Below are 24,917 nucleotides of genomic sequence, written 5' to 3'. Positions count from 1 at the left end.
AAACAAGCTGCTGTGTAGCAATGGCGGAAATTGAAAAAAGGCTAAATGGCACAGGTTAAATAGTGGATAACAGATAACATCATTATATTCTACAGAGTTTATCTGCTGTGTAGCTTGAGCCTTTTCTCCTTTGAATGGCTGCCCCCATTGCTACACAGCAGCTTATTTATATAAACAATAGTAGTGTTTCTGAAGCAAGCAGTTTTACCAGTGCAGGGCTACACTTCATTATATTTTTATTACTTTAAAACAATTTCATTTTTTGATGCTACTGTTCCTTTAAGAAAGCTGGCTAAGGGCACTTACACATGGGCGTTTTTACCTGCACTCACCTACGTTGCGCTTTCCTCTGTTCAGTCGCAGGGGAGCGCAGGAGTAGACACAGTCAAGTATTTTGAAGGTGGCTGTACTCACACAGACGCATGAATTCGCCGAGCGCAGGTGAAATGCAACATTCTGCTTCCCAACCTGTGTTTGGTGCTTACATGCGTCTGTGTGAGTACAGTCCCCTTTAAAATAATTGACTGCGTCTACTCCTGCGTTCCCCTGCGGCTCCCCTGCATTACGCTTTCTTCCGCTCAGCCGCAGGGGAGTGCAGGTAAAAACGCCCGTGTGTAAGGGCCCTAAACCATACACTTGTACTTACGTTTACTTGCTGGCAAAGCAATGTTGCACATGTAACCCTTTCTTGATACAAATATTGAACAGTATAGATCTCAAGCCTCCGCTAAGTGGGAGATGTGTGGGGTTTGGAGAAGTTAAGTGCCTCCACCCAGGGCTAAAACCAGGTACTGTGGGCATATAACTCCCCGAGAACTGCAGTAGCAGGGGTTACGGTACCAGTTCCATTCCTGCCATGAGGCAAGGTGAGCACCTTGCCTCAGGCGGCAGTGAATGGCCAGTTACAAGGGGCGGCAAAAAGCCGCCTCCTGTAACTTTAAGAGCCAAATTTCACTAGCGATACCGCCCCTTTTGACCCGCTCCGACGCTGGTTTGCTGCCTCAGACGGCAGCAGCCCACGGATCGCCCCTGTATGGTACCCAATGTAAAATACAATAAACCATACAATAGGTAGATATGCAGTTATTTTTTAACATTAGCAATTAGACAATGCAATGAGAACAGTAAATTAACATTGTCAACATAAAACATAAAATGGCAATATAATAGTGATCACTAATTGCCCTGAGGGGCAGATTTATCAAGGGTCAAAGTGAAAATTCTAATTTTTTTAAGTGGAATTCGGCTAGGAATAGTTAAAATTCGAAAATTCTAATTTGATCTGATCTGATTTGAAATGTATCTTGTACTGGAACTTGTACTAAGAATTCAAATTTGACTATTCGCCACCATAAACCTGCCGAATTGCTGTTTTAGCCTATGGGGGGGGACGTGCTGGGATCAATTTGGAGTTGTTTGCAGCCTTCCTGAAAGTTTTTCACAGAAAAAACTCGAATCAAATTCGCTTCGAATTCGATTTCAACTGGAGATTGCGGGTTGATCCCATTCACCCAAGATTAAAAAATTTGAATCTTTTGAAAATCTTTTTTAAGAAACAACTTACCGAAACTTTGCTTGCGCTCCTCTTCAGAAAAGGCAATGCGGCGACGATCCATCGTATGGCACTTGATTTCTCCTCCCTGGCTATCTCCTATACGGAAAACAGAGAGGGGAAATCGAGTGCCACACGATGGATCGCTTTTTCAGAATAGGAGCGCAAGCGGAGTTTCGGTAAGTTATTTCTTAATAAAGGCTTTGCGATTTTAAAGCTTAATTAGTTTTGGTGGGTTTTTTTCGTGGTATACTAACAAATTTTTTTAATTTTTTTTTGATCTTACTGGTCCTTTAAAGCCCAATGTGCATGCCCCTTTGTTCTATCCCTACAACCACTGAATTATTATTATTAGTATTATTATTATACATTTTCTTGGATGCTATGGGTTACTGCTACTGACCAGACCTAGTGCCTTTTATTCCTTATGGGGGTAAAAGTATTGGTACATAGATGTCTATCTAACAGGCAAAGAGTGGGCTGGGGCATCTCTCTTTCGTTAAAATGTAAAACCAGTGGAGTAACTTCATATTACTGGGCCCCACAGAAAATATTGTTTTAAGGTTCCCCTCAACTATGAGTCCAATATATTTACAATAAGCATGAACTAAGAACTGCTTATCAGTCAGTGCTGCACTGGACAACCTTCATTACCTGACACCCCAATATCATCATCATTTATTTATATAGCGCTGTCAAGATACGCAGTGCTTTACTATATATATATATATATATATATATCCACATAAGTGCCTTAAAGATGTGGTTCACCTTTAAGTAAATGTTGGTATGTTATAGCATGGCCGATTCTAAGCAGCATTTTAATTAGTCTTCATTATTTTTTTTTTTTATAGATTTTTAATGTTTTGCCTTCTTCTTCTGACTCTTTCCAGCTTTCCAGATTACACCGTCTAAAAACAAATGCACTGTACGACTATGGATTTATTGTTATTGCTACTTTTCATTACTCGTCTTTCCAATCAGACCCTCCCCTATTCATATTATAGTCTCTTATTCCAATCAATGCATGGTTGCTGGGGTATTTTGGACCCCAGCAACCGGATTGCTGGAATTGCAAAGTAGAGAGCAGCTGAATAAAAAGCTAAATAACTCCAAAAAAAATAAAAAAACCCCACAAATAATAAAAAACTAAAGTCAATTGCAAATTGTCTCAGAATTACTCTCTACACCATACTTAGGGGCCGATTCACTAACTTCGAGTGAAGGATTCGAAGTAAAAAAAAACTTCGAATTTCGAAGTTTTTTTTGGGCTACTTCGACCATCGAATGGGCTAATACGACCTTCGACTACAAATCAAACTATTCGAACTAAAAATCGTTCGACTATTCGACCATTTGATAGTCGAAGTACTGTCTCTTTAAAAAACACTTTGACCCCCTACTTCGGCAGCTAAAAGCTACCGAAGTCAATGCTAAAAGCTACCGAAGTCGATCGAAGGAATAATCCTTCGATCGTACGATCGCAGTATTTGCGCTAAATCCTTTGACTTCGATATTCGAAGTCGAAGGATTTTAATTCCTAGTCGAATATCGAGGGTTAATTAACCCTCGATATTCGACCCTTAGTGAATCAGCCCCTTAATGTTAACTCAAAGGTGAACAATAGTGATGGGAAAATAAATTTGCCTGGTATGAATTTGTGGCGAATTTCGGTGTTCACTGCTGGTGACCAAATTCGCTAGTCTCCTGTAAAAATTTGGCGGCGTCATACATTTTTTGGACGTGCATCCGACAAGTCACTCGCGTCAACATCGGCACGCGTCAACGCTATTTGGACGCCTCTTAACAGCTTGGACGCGGACTTCAATTACCGATTTTCAAGATTGTTCGTGGAAATGTCAGATTTTCATAATTTTTTCATGAAAAAAACCTGATTTTTCACGATGTTTGTGTGAAACTTTCATAATTCACGATTTTCTGTGAATTTTTTGCTGTTTCACAAATTTTGCGGGAAATTCACAATTTTTTCATCAAAGAGAAATGGGAGAAATTCACCCATCACTAGTGAACAACCCCTTTAATGAGAGTTACCCACCTCAGAATGAAACGTTCATGAATAGAATCCTGGGTTCTAAAACTGTAATTGTCTCCCTCCTGTGGATGAGAAAGTGACAGCATCTGCTGCCGGCTCATTGACAGATTCTGATGTGACTTGCTAGCATGTCAAAATGCATTAGGCTCATATACAATATATTTACTGCTTATATCATATGCCTGACCCCCACCCCCATACAAGGAACATACCCAGTCTCTGTGTGCAGCATTCTCGAACACTAAATACCATGTGTATCCATATAAAGTACTATGCAACAGGGTACCACAAATCCACCACACAGTTCCAGCTACTAGTTCTCCCTCCCAAAAAAAAAGCCAAGTGGAATTATGGGTATTCTAGTTTTTAACTAGTGATGGACGAATTTGTCCTGTTTCGATTCGCCGAAAAATTTGCGATCAATGTTTCCAACTCACGTCCGATATTTTTTGATGGTGGATTTTTACTGCAGTTTTGCGAATGTATTCGCCACAAATTCGCGCCTACGAATTTATTTGCCCGTCACTGTTTTTAACAGTTGCAGAGCACCCAGCTTGACAACCCTATGGAAGAGGCACAAATGCTAATTTGTATATATCCACAATCCCCGTTGCTTTGTAATAAAAACACTTTATAAAATGCATTTCCCGGTTAGCTCAACACAAACATTCCCCATTAGTTCAACACAACCACTGCTTACTCGTTTTTTTTTTTCATTTTTGAATGCTGACTCTGTACAAATGAGGTCCATTCCCTGAATTGATGACATTCGTAATTAAATGCACCTTTGCGGCTCTCATTTCTTTTATATCTTTATGGATTAAAAATAAATAAATAAATAAAAATAAAACCTTCAGATTCAATTTGTTTTCTGTGCAGCAGATTTTTTTTTTTGAGACAGAGAAAGCGAGAGAGAGAGAGAGAGAGAGAGAGAGAGAGAGAGAGAGAGAATTGATAGCAATGAAGATGAAATGTTCCCACACAGTTCAGACAGTTGGAACAAAAGAAAAAAAAAAGATCCCATGGCAACAGTAAAGTACAAATTTGAACTATCAAATGAATTAATAGACAGTGCATGCCTGAAGAACAACATCCCTGGCTGCATCATGCAACACAATGGCAGTGCAGTCACTATGTACAGTAGATTGGTGTTTGCACTGTATGGAGATGGATGGACAGTGGGACACACACACATTACAATTTTGGCCAGTAGCTTGTTACTGTAACATAAGCCTGTGCTGGGTTAATTCAGCCTTTCTATAGAGGAGGTTGGAAAGCTGTGTGTGTGCTTGTGGATTGGCTACGACTAAGACATCCATTGGGTGGCAGTAATAGTATCTTCTTTATGACTTGCAGTTGCAGCAAGCCAGAGAATGCATTCAATCAAATGAGGAGATCTTGTTGAAACACTGGATTCATTTATGCATTGCAGTTTCTCCCCCCCTCCTCTTTTTTGCTGTCTATCTGTGCTTCTTTGCTTCAACCTCCCCACCCTGTTCTTCCCCTTTTCTTTTTTTCCCCCCCTCTTGTGATTTATTTTCTTCTTCTGGGATCGTGGCTGTTCATCAAGTTCCCCCTTTATTCCTGCGCTGCTCACTTGTCATCTTTATGGGAGATTAGCATCATTCGGAGCTAACAGACAACTGATTTTTAATCGCTTCCACCCCCCCTTCAAGCGTTTGGGAGCGTTAGGACCCAGGAGTTCTTTTTCACATAGCGGTACAGTGCAAGGAAAACCCCATCGGATCCTTCATTGCAGGATACTTGTGAAATACACAGAGATTTTCTTCGGTCCCCCCCTCCACCTCCTCCTTCTCTGGCTGCATCTTGAATATGGAGCTGGTGCATGTATAGTGGAGCTTTACAGTGAAAGACTGCAGGCGCACTGAAGAATTCCCCCCTGTCCTGCTCATAACAGACTTCTCTGCCCTTTTCTATTTTTTTTTTCATGCCAGTTTTGTTGTTTTTTTGCCTCACACCTGGATTGGATCTTCTTCTTCCCTGAACAGAGCTGGGGGTACTTTGAGAGCTGGGAAGCAGCAGCAGCAGATTTTCTAAGGATACATGGAATTATCAGCTTTGCTAGGGAACTTGGCACCTGTTCCTGGGGATCTTCATACTGATTGCTAGCACTAGACAGCCAGCCTAGGAAATTAAAAAAATAAATAAAATAAAATAAAATATTTCTGGGGGTGAAAAAGTGGATCTGCTGGGAGATGACCAGTGAGCGGCAATCACCTCATTGACTGATACCCACATTGGAACAATCTGAAAGATCCTACTGGGTAAGATGATTTTATTTCTAAGCAGTTAGTGATGCCATAACTACTGGCAACTTGCTTACATATTATTACAAACCAATTGTCTGCATAGTATGTGTGTATATATATATATATATATATATATATATATATATATATATATATATATATATATATATATATATTCACCGGTTCACCACATTTTAGATGCCCTTTTATACATTGCAATGTATTCAGCATTAATGTTTTTTGCCTCTGTGTGTGTGCGGCAACCTGCAAAGAACTATATAGAGTATATGGACCAGCGTGTAACAGCCCTAAGCTGCAATTAAAGCTTTAATACAATGAATGAAGCGTTTGCTGTAAGTCAGTAATTCAGTAGTATGCTGCTGCATAGATCCCAGAAACTGCAGCAGCCTGCATGGCAATACATGGAAATTTATGGAGAGATTTTAACCCTGACGCTGGGTGCCTGAAGTTGATTCTCGAACTGGAAGGTTGAATGCTATTAAGGGTATTGCTATGGATTGGTGTGCAATTATTTCTGCAGATTCTGCAGGAGAATTATATCGCTGCAAGCTGTTGAAGGGAAGAAAGAAAAAATAGCACAGCACAGTGCTTGGCTCGCTGTATCAGCTTTAGCAGAATCTTTAATCTGTCAGGCTCACTACAGCAATGTTGTCAATTAATATGCATTCCTCCTATCAAAAGCCTTCTGATTCTAAATGCAGATAGCAGCGCCCGTGCCAGTCTGCCATAATGTGGCATTATGTGAGTGTGTGCAGTGCAGTAGGTTCTGAACGAGTCCATCTTTCTTGTCCACACACATAATAAAAGTTTGACTGTCATGCAAAAGAAAAACTTAGCAGAAAGGACATTACTTTGAGCTGGAGCTTGGTGCTGAAAGCTGAGTGCAGTTGGAAACTCACTGGAAACTCACCCATGGCTATGAAAGAGTAAACATGAAGGAAAGAGCTGCCTTGAGTTTTCAAGGAATGGGGTATCTAGTCAGAGATCAAAGAACCCATCCAAATTAAATAGGCTTGTGTTTTTTTTATTAATAGAGGGGTTTTAACTTTTAAATTCCACCGTAGGAAAGAGACCAAAGATGAATTGACAGATAGAGAGAGAGAGAGAGAGTGTAGGAGGAGTTAAAAAAATGAGAGTGGGAGGGAAATCTGTTGAGATGAGATTTTGCTGCAATTCTTAATTTCTCTGCGATGTATTTGACAAGCAGCACCGGTTTCCCACAGTATAGTTAACATGGGTCAAATGTTCACCCATAAAGGCTGCATTGGTTTACACACGACTTTAGCCACATCCATAAAAAACTGTTATTGGCAAGTGTAAGTCGGAACAATGGTCTCATTGAGGAGATCAGTTCACTCAGTCTTTGTCAAGGTCAGTGTTAAGGCCAGTGTTTTCATGCCATTTTTTTTTTGTTGTTGTTGCAGACAATAAAGTTGGGTTACAGAGGTAGAGAAGGAAAAAAAGAGTCTTGGATAGACCACAGCAATGAATGAAAGAGAGTACCCCCAGCTGCCATCTCTACTCCAAAAGTGGGGTACTTGGTTCCATCCATCTGTTTCAATACACACCTTGCGTCATGTCCAGGGCAGGCTCTGATTCATTATGCGAAAACCCTTCCATTTTTAACACTTAATGGATTGCAGCAGCTTCATTTATTTTCTTGCAGATGTCTGCATGTAAGTGGCCCATTATTCAAAGTTTGGAAGATCCAGAGGCGTTGGGACAAACTACATTTTTCACAGGCAAAACGTCATCTTAAAAAAAAGAAAAAAGAAAAAAAAAGAAAGCCACTTAATTGAAACACTTCCTATTTTTAATTTGCCAATCCAATCAGAAAATCTGAAACCCGATTATCTAATGTTATAGTAAACGTTAAGGACCACTACCCTTTCCTGTTACCCCAATAGGATTTTGGCAACGAGCACATTTATGGCACTTGAAGTCAACTTTTTTACCTTATGCAAAGTAATGCCACAGACGTGCTTTATGAGCGGTTTGCTGCACATTTCTTGATCCAGTAGATACACCCATATATCTCACAGAGAAGGAAACCAGAGGCAGATGTCAGCCATAAAGTACCCCATTTGTTTAGCTTTACTTACCGCTTGGTATAATTAGCTTTTGGATAGGAAGATGGATGTCTTGAGAAAGCACTTTGTCTGATACCCCCATGCTAAACATGATAATGAAAGATACTATCTGCAGTGACCATGGCAAGCTGCATTTGTAAAACAAGTAGAAAAAGAACTAGAGCAGACCCCCATAATGATCTACAAGTCAGATTGCCCTGTACTGTGTGTTATTAATAAGCAATGTCTGCTCCTAATCCCCCAGTCTGAGAATGTGTTGCATTGCAATGTGCTATTTCTTCCTCTCAATTCACCTGGGGGCTCTGAACATACCTAGGAAAATTGTGTTTTATAAGGTTACGTTTCTCTTGCTTGTGCAAAGTGATTCATTTTTAAGAGAGAGGGGCTGGTGTATTGGGTAATGAGTTGCTCATATCTCAAGCCGTGATGTGGAAGATTCTGCTTGAAATCCTTCATAGATATATTTATTGCTTAAGTGCCTGTAAGGAGAGCAAAGTCAACTGAAATTGAGGCCCCTCTATCTATTTATATAGAGACACAGTAAGGAATGCATCACAATAAATAAATGCAAACCTGTTTAACAGGGATAGCAAAACCTCTTAGTCCAGGGTGTTGCTGAACAGCAGCTCCCAGAATTCCTTCCTGCAAAGAGAAGTCCATAGGCCGCAGGTTGGACATCCCCGATGTTTAATCTCACCTCGTTAGTCCTCGTTTAGTTGTGTCAGTGATGGGTTCCTTGGAACTGCTTGAGGCGTAAGCTTGATTCCACCCTTCAGGGGTCACAATAACACTATCACTGCAGTGTCTGTGCCCTCTGCTCGGAACAATGTTGCAGTTCAGTTTTGTCTTCTTTCTTTACTGTTTTTGTTGTATACACAGTATATTTTCTAGGGGAAGTGTACACATTACATGAAGAGAATGGTGTGTTTCAATTACTGTATCAATATTGGGAGTTGTTTTCCCGGTACCTTGTTTAAAAAGCCAGCATGTATATGTGTGAATGTATTAGGGGCTGTAGATTGTAAGCTCTCATGGGGCAGGGACTGATTTGAATAATGTATAATCCCTGAAAAATGCACTGCTACTACAGGTAAAGGACCTGCTATTCAGAATGCTCGAGACATGGGGTTGTCTGGATCATGGGTCTTTCCATAATTTCATATCTTAAGTCTTCTAGAAAATCATGTAAAAAAAAAAATAAAATTAAAAAAAAAATTAAATAAACCCAATAGGCCGGTTTTTCTTCTAATAAGGTTCAATTATGTCTTAGTTGGGATCAAGCACAAGGTACTGTTTTATTATTGCAGAGAGAAAAGGAAACCATTTTTTAAAATTTGCAATAATTGGATAAAATGGAGGCGGATTTCTGTAATGCAGAGCTTTCTGGATATCGGATTTCCAGATAATAGATCCCATAACTGAATATAAATAAAGGACAACATTCTAATCAATATAATAATGCAAACAGGGAATGTAGGTTTATTTAAAGCAGAAGGAAAGGCTTGCAGCACTTGGGGATGCCAAATGTTAGGCACCCCCAAGTGAATGTATTTACTTACCTTAAACCCCGGGCCGGTGCTCCTATCAGCAGAAAACTGCACTGGCCCAGTGAGCACAAAGCGATCTTCTTCCGTCTTCCTCCTTCTTCACGCGGCTGTGCATGCGCAGTAGAACAAGCCGAACTTTAACTAAAAAGTCGGCTATTTCGTTCAACTGCTCATTCGTTTGCAGGAAATTTGAAGACAAAAGAAGATGGAAGTGGATCGCTCTTTGGTGCTCGCAGGTAGAACCCCGGGCCAGTGCAGTTTTCTGCTGATAGGAGCACCGGCCCGGGGTTTCAGGTAAGTCAATACAGTCACTTGGGGGTGCCTAACATTTGGCACCCCCAAGTGCTGCAAGCCTTTCCTTCTGCTTTAATAAACCTACAGCAGAGTTGCCATTGCACAGTATCCCTTAGCAACTGTTTTATTATTTCAATTGTGCTACACTGATGAAATTTAACGACTGATTGGTTGTTGAGTGATTTTCTGCTGGGCCTAAATGAAGAGGTGATATTACATAGTGCCAAGACTTGGGAGTTCCAAACAATGATAGTTGAAGCATCAGTATTTTTTTTTTTCATTTGTATTAATCAATCCTACAGATCTCCAGCTGCCATTGAATGACTCACAACATCCCTTTGGCCGGCAGTAGATATGGAAAGTTGTAGTTCATGAACTTCTGGAGCCTACAGAATCTTGTCCTGCAATACACACTGTTCTACAGCTGTGGCCTATGTATAATTTTGTTTGACAATGATTTATGTTGAGCCTTACTCTGCATCCCAGATGGCTGAAAGTCAAGGTCATTTTCATAAACGGGCATTTACCCAGTGCCACCCAGACAGAAGGTCCACCATCAGCCCTGGTATAACTTCTGACTGAAGCATTGCCCAGACATGGCATGACATGGCCCCTCATTTTAATCAGCTGGATGTGCTCTACAACATAATCCTCTTAATTGCTTTCTATATTTGTTTGGCTTTCCTTTTGAACAAATATTGCTATGGGATATTTTTTAATAAAATAGCTCTCACATTAGTGGAGATGTTTCTTTATTGTATAGTCCCCATTTAGTTATTCTGGTTTATCCACTCCAAGGCACCACACATGCAATTCACATCTACTATGCTAAGAACAGATTTTTATTGTCTGCCTTGGTATATTCAGGTTATCTGTTCAAGAGTAGTATTCCCACACATTCTTGGGGATGTTGCTGAGCCCAACAATAGGATATTTGCCCTGGTCCTACTGGCACATTAAAGGCCATGGTAACAATCTAAATTAAGAAAATGCCTGAGAAGAAGAAAATTAGTCAGTGTCCTTGTATTTCTGAAAAAAGTGCAGGTATGGGACCTGTTATCCAGAATGCTCTGGACCTGGGGTTTTCTGGAAAATGGATATTTCCATAATTTGTTTACACCCAATAAGCTGGTTTTGCTTCCAATAAGGATTAATTATATCTTAGTTTGGATCAATTAAAAGAAACTTTTTAATATGCAATTGTAATAATTCTCTGTATTATTACAGAAAACAAGCTAATCGTTTTTAAAGGTTTGCATTATTTGGATAAGATGGAGTCTTCCTCCTGTAATTCCAGCTTTCTGTATAATGGGTTTACAGATAACAGATCCCATACCTGTACTTCTTGAGAGCATGGCAGAATGACCTGGACTAAGATATAAAGTACATAAGATATTAGTACATGATGACTTCTAATTCCAGAACATTTGGACTATGGCACTTAAACTTTATACTAAGGGCATCATAGTAGTGACCACTTTGCTATCCTTTCTATGTAACAATAACAGGAGAATATTGATGGGCGAATAAATTCGCCAGTGATAATTCACAGGGAATTACCATGTTTTGGCAAAAAATTTTGGATGCTCCCCGGAAAAGTCGCTTGCTTCAAAACCATCGTGCGTCAACATTATTCGGACACACATTGACTTTAACTCTGGCGTCATAATTGACGTGGGCGCCAAAATTTGTGTTTCCCGAATTTTCCGGCTAAATGGGATAAATTTGCCCATCTCTATTAACAGAAATTTTTCACAATTAATGACATTTCCAGCTCATATACAGTAACTGACCATTCTCATAAAACTGTTGTTTTTAATAGTTTACTCCTCATGGAACCGAAAGTCCCGTAATAACTTTCAGACTGTTCTTAATATCTAATACAGGTAATGGACCTGTTATCCAGAATGCTCGGGACCTGGTGTTTTCCAGATAACAGATCTTAATGTCATTCGTACCTTCTAACCTTAAGTTTACTAGAAAATCATGTAAACATTAAATAAACTCAATAGGCTGGTTTTGCTTCCAATAAGGATTAATTATATCTGTTTGGATCAAGTACAAGCTACTCTTTTATTATTACAGAGAAAAGGGACATTTTTAAAAATGGGGATTATTTTGATAAAATTGAGCCTATGGGGAGATGGCCTTTTTGTAATTCAGAGCTTTTTGAATAATGGGTTTCCAGATCATGGATCTCATACCTGTACACTAAATTTTACAACTATTTAATATTTGCGTAAAAGGTTTTAACTTTTACACCCTTACTTTACACCCTAACATACTTAGGCTAAAGTCTCTTCACCCATAACATTTAAATATATATAATAAAATCAAAAGGTTTAGCAGGTTTTAGGTCTTTAATAAATTATTGCAGTGTGGGACTGGAGGGCCCGGGGCCCACCGGGACTGCTGTCCGGGGCCCCCTCTGGACCTCCCACCACCCTACTGTGATGTTCCGGCGCATTCGCTCTCGGGGCCACGCTCTTGGCACCATCTGCGCATGCGTGCCTAGCGTTGGCGCCTGCGTGGCGTCGAAAATGATTTTTCTTGGTAAACTCTGAATGTCGGGAGAGGGGGGTCTGGCCTGGCTGGGGCCCATGAGGGTCGGAGCCCACCGGGTTTTTCCCAGTTTCCCACTGGGCCAGTCTGACCCTGAATGATTGCTTGAGCCCGAAGGCTCAATGATCTGTAGAAGAGACATGAAGGACACAGTGGCATTTAGAGCATCTATATGGAAGTGCAAGACGCGTTTGGATACAAGTACCTATCCTTGGGCCTATTTATTGCACTTGTTGTCAAAGGGAATTCTTGTCTCAGCAGTGATTGTGCTCTAGTGTCTAGAACAGTATAAAGAAGACAACCCAAAATTCCCTTATTTGTATCAAGGGAAAGCCACCCTTGCCCCATTGATTTCATCGTTCATTCTCACAGTTTGGCAGCCCCTACACAAGACCATGTTTACCAGATCATGTGAACGACGGGAATGCCAACCTAAGTTAATTCAACTTTTATAGTTTATGCAAATAAATGCAATTGACGTTCTTTACGAGAACTGTTTGCTGCACATTTGATGATCCAGTAGATACACACATATATCTCTATGAGTAACAAGAAGATGGAAACCAGAGGCAGATGTTAGATGTAAAGTACCCCATTTGTTTAGCTTTACTTGCTGCTTGGTATAATTAGCTAATAGATAGGAAGATGGATGTCTTGAGAAAGCACTTTGTCTGATACCCCCATGCTGAACATGATAATGAAAGATACTATCTGCAGTGACCATGGCAAGCTGCATTTGTAAAACAAGTAGAAAAAGAACTAGAGCAGGTTTACAGGAGACCCCCATAATGATCTACAAGTCAGATTGCCCTGCACTGTGGGTTATTAATAAGCAATGTCTGCTCCTAATCCCCCAGTCTGAGAATTGTGTTGCATTGCAATGTGCTATTTCTTCCTCCAATTCACCTGGGGCTCTGAACATACTTAGGAAAATTGCATTTTAATGAGTTTGCCAGATCATACCTTAAAAAAGACGGAAGCTGCAGGGGCACACCATAAGCAATGATTTCTCGCTGGGTCAATTTTTCCTAAATGTCATTGCAGTATTAGTACAGCCCAATTCAAATTGTATTCGATCGCCTTCTCTGAGTTCAAACTCAGTGGCAAATAATGAAAGTAGTTGGGTCCATTTGATCTGTCTGGAATCTGAAGTGCTAGTCAAAATGATACCCAAATAGGTGATCTGGGCAGTTTTTGCTAGCGAAGCAATCTCATGGTCCAAAAGCTATAGAAACAAGCACAAATATAAATATTGTAAGCATGATGCACAAACTCCAGTTGATTTACAAATTGGATAACATTTCTTAACTTTTTTTTAGAGCACTTACACTTAAATTGGTGGGGTCGTTTACTATCGTACTGTAGAATATTAAGGTCAAATTGGACAGCATTGTTCCATTAATTTTTCATTGCGTGCCGTGAACTTGCCACCATGTTGTATCCCCTTGTGTTTGAGAGGACGGTATAGACATTTATCTTAATCTGCAAGGGCACAATGAGAGAAGCTAAAGAAAGCAAGTAAAGTGCTATGTATAGGACTTGTGCAAGCAAGCAAATCAAGTAAATAGGTAATGCAATAATAAACAGCCCCCACCAAAGCTGCACCCTCCCTCTGGCCCCACTGTATACCTTATCTTTAACTTGTTTCAACCTTGATCAGGCCGAGTAACAGGTAAAGGTGCATAGACCAGGGTTTTTGGTGCTGAGTGGGTCTGGTTCTGCGGGGCCCAAGAGGGCTGGGGAACACAGGGTTTTTCCTGGTTTCCTACTGGCCCAGTCCAACTCTGGTAATAAAAGTCATTACTAATTTGGGGCGTTTTGCTTTGCTGAAAAATTTGCGAATTTCACGGGAAATCCGCGAAACGGTGGTGTCTGTTTTTTGACACTGGTGCAAATTTTGTGACAGCAGCGAATTTTTGCAGCAGTTTCGCATATTTATTAGCCGTGCGCGAATCGCAGGAATTTGGCGCGAATTTGTGCCGGGCGAATATATTCGCCCATCACTATTCATTACTTGTAGGTCTAGTAACCCATAGCAATGCTTTCAATCATCAGATGGTCAGTAAATGCCACCTGCTGATTGGCTATTATGGGTTATGAGCACACACATTTATTACTTATTATCTCCCAGTGAATGATTTATTAATGAAAATCAGCTAATTAATGTGTAGTTGCATGGTTGTTGCCCTCTTGATCCTCCAGGCAGATAATACAGCAAACAGCATTTTAAGCCATTTGACACCCATTCATTCTGTCGCCCACCTCCAGGTTGCTGTACCTTCCATTATAACAGGGCAAAATTATATAATGCCTACTATTGGTGAATACTGGTTGTAGTGCTACCCTGCAGCATGCTTTTTTTTATCATTACTCAATGCCCTCCCCACCAGCCGACTTATTTAATAGCTGGTAACATCCTTGTGTAGCAGTCATCAATCACTGAGAAAACCAAGCCAATGAATCCATATATGTCACATTCAGCACACCAGCTGTTCCAGAACAACAACTCCCAGCTCCCAGCATAGCAACACCAGCACAAACTACCGAAATGCTTTCCTTTTTCCCTAACCATGAATGATTGAAACAAACTAAAAATGAGGATATTTCAGACTTCACAGATATTTATTGTTTCCTTACATAGAGACATTCAATAGACAATCTCTTAATCCCTCAAAGCTGAAACAGAAAATACAAATAATTATACAATAAAACCAAGTGGATAAAGTATAAATGGCTTTCTCTTATATAATCCATATAACATATTATATTATACCATACAAGAGCATTAACGATAACCGGAGGAATTAAACAATTTCTCCTCCAGTATTGCCACTTGTCATTAAACATTAACTTTAGGGGGTAGATTGATCAAAACGTGAGTTCAAAGCTTTATAAATAAAAACTCACCCACGTTCTATTTATTCCTATAGGTTTTTTTAAATTGCATTTATCAGTGGGTGAAAGTTAGAACTCACCATTTGCTAAACATGATTCTAAAAATCCCAGAGGCATAAATAGAACTTGGGTGAGTTTTTAAATATTGAGCTCTGAACTCATATTTTGAGAAATCTGCCCCTAGGTGTTAATTAAGCACATACTTTTAAATTAATTGGCAAAAAAATGCAAGCATTAGGGTTTTTATTTAACTCTGATGGGAAAAGTTCACTCATGCTTTGGGTACAGTTTTTTTTCCCCAAATGAGTATGTTTTTTAAATTATGATCAAAAATGCTTGGCTAGAGAATGGCGCATATCCAACCACTAGTGTTCCTCCACCTGTTACAGAGCATTTCACATTTTTTCAATTAAAGCTCAAGTAAAATAGAATAGTTTCTTGGACAAGCATAATTACAAAGGCTATTAGTATAGATATTGGTATACAGTATATAGTTTATATATGTGAGTGTATAGATGAGTGTGTGTATATGTGCACTGGGGTTCATTTGTAGGGGTTGAACTTGAAGGACTTTGGTACTTTTTCAACCAAACTTAAGTATGTTACAATTATGGGACCTGTTATCCAGAATGCTCAGGACATGGGGTTTTCGTAATTTCGTAATTTAGATCTTGGTACCATACATCTACTAGAAAATAAATAAATCCCAATAGGCTGGTTCTGCTTCCAGTAAGGATTAATTATATCTTAGTTTTGATCAAGTACAAGGTACTGTTTTGTTATTACAGAAATTATTATAAGGAAATCATTTTTAAAAATTTTAGGATAAAACGGAGTCTATGGGAGACGGCTTTTCCGTAAGTCGGGGCTTTTTGGATAACTGTTTTCCGGATAATGGATCCCATACCTGTGGAATGAATTGATAATACTGGGTAAAAATAGGAAGCAGCCACTGTAACAGTAGTAGCCACATTAAGCAATGCATGATTTACCAACAAGGCTATGATTACATATACACATCATTAATCCATTGCGTGTATTTGGTTTAACATTCTCAGTCTTATATCAACAGTGTAATGGGGGCAGCAAACCTATGTTCCCAAAGTTGTATTAGCCCCTATATAATTTTGCTGTTGCACCAGGTAAACTAGTTACTCCACTTCTTGTAGTTTAAAGAAAAGTGAAGGGCAGCTGGTTAAATATCCTTAGTCTGGAATTAAGATACCCAACATAGTCATCACAGTGCAGGTATGGGATCTGTTCTCCAGAATGCTTGCGACCTGGGGTTCTCTGGCTAATGGGTATGGGTCTTTCTGTAATTTGGATCTCCGTACCTTTATTTTACTAAAAAAATCATTTAACATTTAATTCATGGTATTAATTAAAAGTATTGTTTTTGCCTCCAATAAGTATTAATTATATCTTAGTTGGTATCAAGTACAAGATACTGTTTTATTATTACAGAGAAAAAGAAAAAATTGGATAAAATGGAGTCTATGGGAGATGGCCTTGCAAGCTTGCATATGTTGGTCTTTTTAAGGACTTGATGTTTAAATGCAGCTTTTGGTAGACTAGAATTGTGCAGTTTGGAGCCTAAGTGAGAATCTATTGTCGCAGTATGACGCAGAATAATTGTATTCAATTTCCATAAGTATTCAAAATTGAAGGGTGACTTTGCCATCAAAACAACTTTCAGTATAATGTAGATGCCAGTAATATATGACAATTTTTTTGTGATATTTGAAAAATTTACAATTTTTCCTCTGCATCTCGAACACTTCAAATGTCAGCTGCTGTCTGGTTGGTAGGGCTTGATTACTAAGTTATCAGGTCGCAGACTAGAAGTCAGAATGGAAAATCAATACGAGAGGGCAAAAAATTAAGATAGGCATTTAAATATAAGTAACAATTAGTGATGGGCAAATAAATTGGCCAGGCGCAAATTGGTGGCGAATTTCCGCGTTTCACCACCAGCCAATAAATTCACCAGCGAAAAATCCGCTGCATCAAAAAAAATTGCCACGTGTCAAAATTATTCGGACACCCATTGACTTCAATGCCTTTGGACAAAGTAGGCGCGCGTATAAAAATTGTTGCGGGCGTCGTAATTGACGCACTTCAAAACTATTGTGACACCCATTGACCAGCGCGTTTCACTGTTTTGTGGTAAATTTGCTAATTTTGCGGCAAAGCGAAATGGGACAAATTCGTCCATTACTATTAACAATAAAACAAAATCCTCACAACTGATTTTTTTTTTTTTGCTACATGACAGGGTCAGTGACCCCCTTCCCCCCCTCTTCTAGATATCAAATTCGTGATTTTGGTTAATTTGGACCATGTATGACACCAGAACTTTGTCCTATGTGCCCTATGTTAGCCTTACAGAGCACATGATTTTTTAGATGGGTCAGCGATCCCCATTTAAAAGCTAAAAGGAATCAGAAGCAAATAATTTGAAAACTATAAGAAAGAAACAATGAAAACCAGTTGAAAAATAACCAATGATTAGCCATTCCATTACATACTAAAAGTTAACTTAAAGTTGAACCACCTCTTTAAGGTCTTAACATATAAACATATAAGTATGAATATTAGACAAGTTCTGTTTTATCTTGATATAAAGACTATATTTTCATCCATTTGTAAATACATTGCTCTTGCACAGTGCATCACATGGTGATTGGGCTAATTCATTTTAGTTCTGATTAAGTTAATGTGTATATTTCTTTTCTGGAGAGATTCTATATGATACTGCAGCCTCTTTCAACATGGACATTTATTTCCTATATGTCATTGCCTTATAGTCAAGCAGGAAATCTGACAGAAGCTGAAGTAAATTGATACAATCTCAAAGTCTGCTACAGGAGTTGTAATTCAGATAACAGTGCCAGCTTTGACAGATGGATACAACGAGAAACAGTGTAGATAGTAGATAGGTTATTTGGGTTTCTTAACCCCTTTGTGGCACAATTGGAGCTGTAATTAAATAATTTATTTTGTACCTGAAAATGATGTCATTTTGTATATTACGATATAGTACGATATGGTCACCAGTCGGAATTTCTAAAAATGGTTGCTATAGGTAAATGAGAGTTTTGCAAATTCCTCCCTTTGATTGGCAACTTCAGTGGACCAGTGTTTGCCTAAAGACACACAACTGAATTTGGATTGCTGTAAATTGTATAATTTGGATCTGCCTATCAGCTCCCAGTGGGAAGAGTGCGGACCAAGGAGGAAGCTTCAGGCAAAAGTCCAAGTTCGCAGTACAGTTAGGGATCAGGAGTAGTTGTCGTCGATATTCAGGCAATAGTTCAATAGGCAGGCAGATAAGTAGCAAAGTTAAGGTCCAGGCAAGGTAAAAGTCCAGGAATCAATACAAGATGAATTATGGAACACCCAGGAATGCGGCAAACAAATCCTTTAATCGGGCATTGAACCCGTGACCTTGGCGTCCTTTTATTTAGAATTTTGGCGGCAGACGCAACGTGATGACATCACGCATCTGGCAGCATCACTGTGCTGGCGCAGTCCACGTGGTGCCTATGGGCACTGCCATCTTGGTGCGGCACCAAAAAGGAGCGGTGTTTGAATTCAAAAAGACCAACCGAAATTAAGTTGAAGTTCTTTTTTGGTTGAATAGGTCCGTATTCAATCGAATAGGTCCATATTCGGCCGAATTAGAATCGTATGAATCGAAGGAATAGTGCATTCGATCGAATTCGATTTGAAGTTTTTCCCCAAAAAAATTGGATTTTTCAGAGTCCACCAATTGACTCCAAATAGGTTCTAGGAGGTCCCCCATAGGCTAAAACAGCAATTCAGCAGGTTTTAGATGGCGAATGGTCAAAGTCGAATTTTTAAAGAGACAGAACATGATAAATTTCGATATGCAAATTTGAACTATTTCCTATTCGAAGTACACTAAAATAAGCTTGAAATTGGAGTTTAAAAATGTGATTTTTCAATTCGACCCTTGATAAATCTGCCCCGTACTGTCCCCTTAAGAATTCAAATTTGACTATCCACCATCTAAAACTTGATGAATTTGTGTTTTAGCCTATGAGGGACCTCCTACAATTAATTTTGAGTCATTTGGTGGACTTTTGAAAAAAAATTCTTTTAAATATTTTTGGTGAAAAAACTTTAATTGAATTTGATTCAAATTTGGTTCAAATTCGATTAGAATTTGCAGCTCAATCCTATTCACACAATTTTGAAAAATCATTTTTTTTAAATAAATTTTTATTGGTCTTTTTTTTTTAATTTCGAGTTTATGGGAGTTAATGGGAGTTTTTAGAAACTCCCATAAACTCGAAATTTGACCCTTGATAAATCTGCCCCATAGAATTTCCAGTACAGGGTACTGCACTTAAAATTAATCAAACAATTAAAAGTTTAGGAATAAATACCTAGTGAAGCTTTTGAGACCTTCCCCATCCCCAAATTGTTGAGTTCAGTAGAAATGCAACCACTACTAAGGCCCTCAAAGCTAGAAGCTCTTGCTATCTATAGAATATATGGTTGGATACAGTAATGTTGCAGGTTAAGGAACAACAGGACAGAGTTGAAACTCTAAACAACGCTAGAGAATATACAGTTTTATGAATACTTTTTACGTTTCACATTTCAGAAGTGTCTGAGGATTGGATATTCCTGGGTCAAGCCAGGTTAAACCTACATAATAGAGAAACTGCATAAGTGAATCCTACATCTAAGCTTGAGAAATTCAGCATTCACTTTTCTCATAAGTAATTTGATTCCAGACGTTACCCAGTGCTTTTATTTCATCAGTAAAGTATATCTGAATAAAGCCGTGCTTGCCTTAGTGGACTGCTCTACGGGAGTGCACTATTCTGTGAGTTGTAGCTCTTTGACAATCAGAAGTCAGATGCACAGAGGTCGCATTTAGTCCTCTATGGTTATACAGAAAAAAAGCATTTTTAGAGCTGGTTCGTCAACTGTCCAATTTCAAATGTAAAATGTAGCTTTTGGTTGAGTTTGTGCCAAATATGATGAACCCAAAATTATTTGAATTAAGGACATTGTTATTTTGTTCCTACACTGTTGCTGTTATATTAAAAAAGCAAATAATCAATTAAAAAAATATATATACTGTAGCTATATATCACCATTCCATTCATTGTTGGTACAGATATGGGACCTGTTATCCAGAATGCTCGGGACCTGGGGTTTTCCTGAATAACGGACCTTTCCATAATTTGGATCTTCATACCTTAAGCCTTAACCCTACCAGAATATCATGTAAACATTAAGGGGGTTATTTATTAAGGGTCGACAAAAAATGTAGTTTTTCAAGAGTACTTTCACTAAAAACTCAAATTTTTCATGATAAAAAAACCCTCAAATCTTTCGAGATTTTTTATGCCCTGAAGCTGCTAAAAGCCTGAATCTGAAAACACTCCAGCTAAAACCTTTCGAGGTCATGAAGAAGTAAATGGGTTTTTTCAATTTGATTATTCGAGTTTTCCCCCCAGATTTCATTCAATAGAGTTTTTTACATTCGGGTTTTTTTCATAAATAAGCAAATATCCGAGTTGTGAGTTTATTTCGAGGTAGAAAAAACCTGACAAACCACACAAAGTTGACCTTTGATAAATAACCCCGATATATAAACTGAGTTGGCTGGTTTTGCTTCCAATAAGGATTAATTATATATAAGTTTGGATCAAGTACAACGTACTGTTTTATTATTATAGCGAAAATAAATGATTTTGAAAAATTTGGATTATTTGGATAAAATGGAGTTTATGGGAGATGGCCTTCTGGTGGTTTCCGGATAATGGATCCTCTACCTGTATTGTACTAATTGAAATGGTTGTACTATTGCTATGGTTAATGAACATGAGTCAAACAGGCATGAATGCGGGGGTGGTGCAGCCTATGAAAAATATGACACCAGGTTTGTTAGGACCACCATATTGACATTACCTTAAAGCAGAATGATGGCTTGGCAATTTTATGATCATAACCTTGTAAATAATAACCCCTGTTTTCTTTAATATATATTCACTTGCACTGATATTAAATTGCCAATAATACTGGACCAGGCAAAGTGCATTGATTAATCCCTTCTTTTCTATGTAAGTATCAGACTTGAATGCCACAGAACACAACATTTAATGAGACACTATTATGTGAAATCAATGAATTCAGTTTAATGAATTTGTTGTACAGGTATGGGACCTGTTATCCAGAATGCTCGGGACCTGGGGTTTTCTGGATAACGGATCTTTGCGTAGTTTGGGTCTTCATGTCTTAAGTCTACTAGAAATGTATTTAAACATTAAATAAACCCAATACGCTGGTTTTGCTTCCAATAAGGATTAATTATATCTTAGTTGGGATCAAGTGCAAGTTACTGTTTTATTATTACAGAGAAAAATCATTTTTAAAAACTTGGATTATTTGGATAAAATGGAGATTTCTGGATATCGGGTTTCCGGATAAGGGATCCTATACCTATATTGTAAAACATGTTTTTATGCTTGAAAACTTGTAGTCACTTTTCATTGTAGCTATGGCCCATGCATTTTCCAATGTTGCAACAAGTTTGCAGCCTAATGAATTGTTCAAAAAAACAGATGTGGAGGGTATAGGAAAGTAAACTGGTATGGGACCTGTTATCCAGAATGCTCAGGGCGTGGGGTTTTCTTGATAAGGAATCTTTCCATAATCTGGATCTCCATATCTTAAATCTACTAATAAAAATCATATAACTAATAATTAAACACAATAGTTTACTTACTTTACTTAGATGGGATCAAGTATAAGGTACTATTTTTATTATCACTGGGAAAATTATTTGATTAAAACCAAGTCAATGGAAGAGTGCCTTCCTGTAATTTGGAGCTTTCTGGATAACAAATCCAATGCCTGTATGACTTTTTCTTATTCTTATCTCCTCAGGCTAGGGGGCAATTTTATCAAAATGTCAGATAAGAATTTACCACAGAAAAACTCACTCATTTTCTATTTATTTTCTTACATAAATAAATTCCCAAGGAATGCATAGAGAATTAGTGAATTTTTCTGTGGTGAGTAGTGATGGGCAAATTTATTCGCCAGGCATGGATTTTCAGCGAATTTCAACATTTTGCCACCTGCGAGTTGTTTCGTTTCGAAATTTTTTTGGTCTTTCGTCAATGTTACGCCCAGATTCGCCCATCACTAGTGGTGAGCTCTAATCTCACATTTTCATATATCTGCTCTTAAATACTAATTAAGATGAAGACCAGTCATCATATTTTTATTGATAGAATTTGATGATTATTTGTATAATGCCTTATACGAATAGAAGCTGCTATACATTTTTGTTAAATAATATATATTTAATATAAATCAACTACAATGTGAATATATGATGATATTCACATGTAATACAATCATGTTTTCAAAAATAAAATCCTCTTAATTACCCAGAATGCCAACAACAATTGCTGAAGCTGCTTTGTCAGTCTTTCTACAACCATTCTCCAGCATTCCAAGTATTCTAACCATGGCTAGCATGGCAAAATAAACTTTCTACATTGTATAGAACATGAAATACTTTCTTTCAATTTTACTTGCCAATCCATCATGTCAGACTTGCTCCCACCCTAGTCTCTTTTTTAGCTTTTCTCTTTCCAGTATCTGTACCAATTCAGGCTCATCTCTTCCCTTTCCTTGCTGCCAGCACTTCTTTCTGGTCCTCTTCTTCATCCTTTATTCCCCCTAGCACAGTATTGCTTCAGCCATCAGTTCCTCTGCTCTGCTTACCATACCGTTTCAATAACTGTGGCATGGCTTCCATCAGTTAAGTGTTTGTTATATGAGCTGCGGGTGATTTTTCTGCTTGTCACGTTGACATGTAAACCCTAAGCTTCATTCGTTTCTATATGTTGCAGCGAGTAGATTAAATCCATGCTTAGCCTTTGGATGAAATAGTAGTTAGTCAAGATTGCGTGACTTTGAGAAAAATGTAGTTATGGATAGGTGACAGGAGAACTACAGGAAATGGCAAATGGTTTGGTTGTGAATATACAATGGTACTTTGCAGATATACTATTGATATTTGAATCCTAATTATATTCTTTTGTTTTACTGTCATTCCTTAGGATGTTTCATTCAGGGGCAGCCACATACAGTAGTTGGTTTTAAAGTCTTAAAGAATTGCTTGAGTACAATTAACCATACTCATACATTTAATTGTCATACTTTGCTGGGTGCCCTTCTGTCTTCTCTTCTGTAGTTGGGCCTGATTTAGAAGCACCTGCAAACACTTAGGGGCACATTTACTTTGCTAGAGTGAAGGAATAGAATAAAAAAAACTTCAAATTTCGAATGTTTTTTTGGCTACTTGGACCATCGAATTGGCTACTTCGACCTTCGTCTACGGCTTAGAAACGAACGATTCGAACTAAAAATCGTTCGAATATTCGACCATTCGACAGTCGAAGTACTGTCTCTTTAAAAAAAACTTCGACCCCCTAGTTTGCCACCTAAAACCTACCGAGGTGCAATGTTAGCTCATAGGCTTTCCTATGTTTTTTTGGTTGAAGAAAAATTGTTCGATCGATGGATTAAAACGATTTTTCATTTGATCGTTCGATCAAACTAATTGCGCTAAATCCTTTGACTTCGATATTCGAAGTCAAAGGATTTACATTCGGCAGTTGAATATCGAGGGTTAATTAACCCTCGATATTTAACCATATGTAAATCTGCCCCTTCACCATTAAGGTTATATTTACGTATGGGTAGAACCTTCTTTTCTCTCTTATCGATGCAAGATTGAACTGTTTAATAATATATTTTTTAAACACTTTGTTCATATGTTAAAAAAACTGTTGAGGTGGAGATTAATTTGTAACTCTCATTAATTAACATCCTTCTGGGACAATACAGGAAACAGAAACTTTGGTTACTGGAAATAATACTCAGTCTGGTTTGATTTTAGGTGAATCAATGCCAGGCACAATGGTTCAATGAAAGTTAATGTACTTCACTCTTGGTCATTATATGAATCAGTCCAAAGTAATCCTTTAATTTAGTCTTCACAAATCCCTATTAATTGTGCCTGTTTCTTATTGCAGTAAAAGACATTTGCTCCTAGTTAAAAGCAGTCTACCCTGACAAGAAGGAAATAAGGAGGATTACGTGACAAATTTGTGATGTTTAAAACACCTTTATGCAAAAAATGGTTAGCCCTGCAACAGGAGTATTATTGTACATTATTCTCAATATTGTCATTATAAAAATATGAAGGGTCACATAATAGCAGTATACATATAATTAATGTGTTACTATATCTGCATATTGCAACCACTACTCAACCTTGCAGCTTTTCATTAATGAACCTTTAACACTAACCCTCTATATAATTATTGATATTAAAGATGAGTGCAAGAAAATTCCTCCAGTATGCAAACACTGCAATAGCTGGAACAAATACATTTCTTGACATTAGATATATCCTATTGCTTATTTCTAAGACAAAGACTCAATTGCTGTGGATCAACAATGGCATCTGTAGTTCAAACACTATCATATTGTTTCAAGCCTTAAGCAAATTTAGAGAAATCTCAGGGAAGAATAATCCTGAATAAACTATGTAATCAGGTCAGTGATGGA

General features: G+C 38.2%; 1 protein-coding gene across 1 annotated transcript in view; it reads left to right on the top strand.

Annotated features, from left to right (window-relative positions):
* The first annotated feature begins 4,816 nt into the window (after positions 1 to 4,816).
* Positions 4,817 to 24,917, top strand: part of LOC108707447 (interleukin-1 receptor accessory protein-like 1) — a 745,402-nt gene continuing 725,301 nt past the window's right edge. The window contains exon 1 of the mRNA XM_041581751.1: positions 4,817 to 5,890. The gene's annotated coding sequence lies outside the window, so the exon portion shown is untranslated. The remainder of the gene's footprint in view (positions 5,891 to 24,917) is intronic.

Source organism: Xenopus laevis, chromosome 2L, assembly GCF_017654675.1.
Source record: "Xenopus laevis strain J_2021 chromosome 2L, Xenopus_laevis_v10.1, whole genome shotgun sequence".
In the NCBI taxonomy this organism is placed as follows: domain Eukaryota; kingdom Metazoa; phylum Chordata; class Amphibia; order Anura; family Pipidae; genus Xenopus; species Xenopus laevis.
Note: the sequence above shows the minus strand (reverse complement) of the source record. Positions and strands in the feature narration are given on the sequence as shown.